Consider the following 2,565-nt stretch of genomic DNA (forward strand, 5'->3'; position numbering starts at 1 on the left):
ATTAGGAAAAGAATCTTTCTGGAAAGCATATAAAATGTTTTTTATAGACCATGAATATTCATGTTTTATTTTTAGCTTTACAGTTTACATCATCTAGAGCATGATACTTCACATTTCAGTGCAGGAATATGGATCTAGGATTGATTAAAATGTAAGAATATAGCTAGCAAATTAATATTATTTTTCGAATACTATTTTTCCAGTGAGCTCTGGAATTGCTACTGTAGGTGGATAAGAGAGGAAGATCATTACTACACAATTTATTTTCACAATCTAATCTCCTTATTCATAGTTTTAGTAGGTGTTTTGAAATAAAGTAGTGAGAAAGATTATTTTAATATATTGCAATATATATTACATTTAAATTCCATTAGAACAAATAAACCTCAAGATTTAAGGAAGGAAGAGAAAGGAAGAAAAACATGTAAATTTCTGGAAGAATCGGAAGTTGTCCATTGGTTGGACAGAAGCAGGGCTCCCTGGCTAGCTCAGACACAATCTGGATGTTTCCTATTATCTCTCTGCCGAGATAGAGAGTTATGGGAGGAGAAATAAGAGGAAGAGGTAGCATCTTATGTAAAAGTTTCATAAAGTATCATAAACAAAACACTTCATAGAATGGATATCTAGGTGACAAGAAGATCCTGCGTGCATGAGGGCATTCTAGTGACTAATACTGACCAGAAGAGATCACTGGCAGACTATCAATCGTGACAAACCTGCAGAAATGTAAACTTTCTGTGAGTTGTGCCCTGATTGCTTGTGAACTTATAGTGTCACTTTACAGTAATTCACAGTGCACATCTTGTATAACTTTAAAAATAATAAGATATATATCAATACAAGAATTAAAAATGGTTTCACATGTTCACTAATGCAAAGTGGAATTCTGGTGGAATTTTTATTATAGAATTATTATTATTAATTTTCTGCTTAAGTGCATTTATACTTACACTAAGTTAGAATAGACCATATGGAATAGAGCTTAAAGAAAGAGAAGACCATTTATACTCACTCTAAGTTTCTTGCTGTGTTCAGTAGCTGTACTAGTTCAAAACTCTGGGTAATGTTATCTTTTGGATTTAGGAACAAAGGCATAAATAAATAAAAACTGGATACAAATATATAATCAAATTGAATACTTGACAAGGAGACCTGTCATCCCTCACTTCATATCACTGTGTTCCTTTCATACTAATTTGGGAAATCACCTTTAGAGCTTCTGCAGATTAATCACAAGATGTCTACTTTTTCATCAAGCATGACTTTCTATAAGAATTTCCTCCTTCTGTTTTAAAGAAATTATAGGGAAAGCACTAACTGGTAGGAAGACCAATATTTTGCAAAAACTGGATATTAATTATGAAAAAAATATATATATTAAAACAAAACACAATCAATAACGCTTCTTAGAATGAAACATTATTGGCTTTCATCTAAGCCAAAAAGAAGGACACTGAATTAAGGATGTTCATAAATCCAAATAAACTTTTACAGCTTTTCTCATTTTAGCTGAAATTTCTCAATTTACTTGTTTGGAAGTCCTTAAATAATAGCTGATCAGGAATAAGCAAGATCTGTTATTTGACAAAATATATATTCTTATATTTTACAATGAGCATATTCAGAAATCAGAACTTCAAAGTTTATCAGAACAGAAAAATATACACATATATATATAAAACAATTTTTTGCTATGTCTTTATTAATAATCATTAATTTACTTAATGGACAATAACTACTGAAGTATGTGAGAAAAAGCTCAACTGCACATCCACAAAGCAGTTCAGAGGTTATGCACTGGGTGGAAACACCTATAGTCAGGGAAATGAGCTACATATGCCAGTTCTTAGGCCGTCCCAGGAGACCCCAACTTCCATGGACAGTGGTGTCAAAAGCAATTTGCAAACTGCAGATCTCTAGGGCACCTCCCCAGAACAGAGAATCATTGCCTAGAGCTGGTGACACATTGTAGAATAGTGTGCATATATATGTTTGTGAATAGATTTATATACATACATGCATATATGCATATGGCTGTTGCACAGGTATGTTCTGCCTGTGTCTCATGGGAAAAGTACCTCAGCCTCAACACTGGTGAGATCTTGAGAATGGAGCTGGAGCAGCCTCACTAACTTTGAGCTGTATAAATCTGTGACTATATCCTTGTGCACTTTGACATGATTACCTTATTTAGTTAATAAATTACAGATATATTAATTGTTATACAAATAAAATTTGTATATATTTGTTGGTTTTGACTACTAACCAACGCAAATTTCTAGGCTGACTATGCTTGAACCAAAGGAAGAAAGTATATAAGCAGATGGAGTAATGTCAGAGCCTGAAGTCTGTATAAAATTGTTTGCTCATTAGCAAATCTTGTAAAAAAATGCAATATTTAAAAGTAAATTATTTTCATTTTGAGTTTTAGGTTTTCATCTTCTCTCATCTGAAGTCTCATCTTAAGTACTTTATTAACTGAGATAGTTGTTAGGAGTTGAAGAAAAATGACTAGTGTCATCAAAGTGTAATACTTTAAGAATGCTGAACAGTATAACACAG

The sequence above is a fragment of the Meleagris gallopavo genome, chromosome Z (genome assembly GCF_000146605.3).
Source record: "Meleagris gallopavo isolate NT-WF06-2002-E0010 breed Aviagen turkey brand Nicholas breeding stock chromosome Z, Turkey_5.1, whole genome shotgun sequence".
NCBI classification, from domain to species: Eukaryota; Metazoa; Chordata; class Aves; order Galliformes; family Phasianidae; genus Meleagris; species Meleagris gallopavo.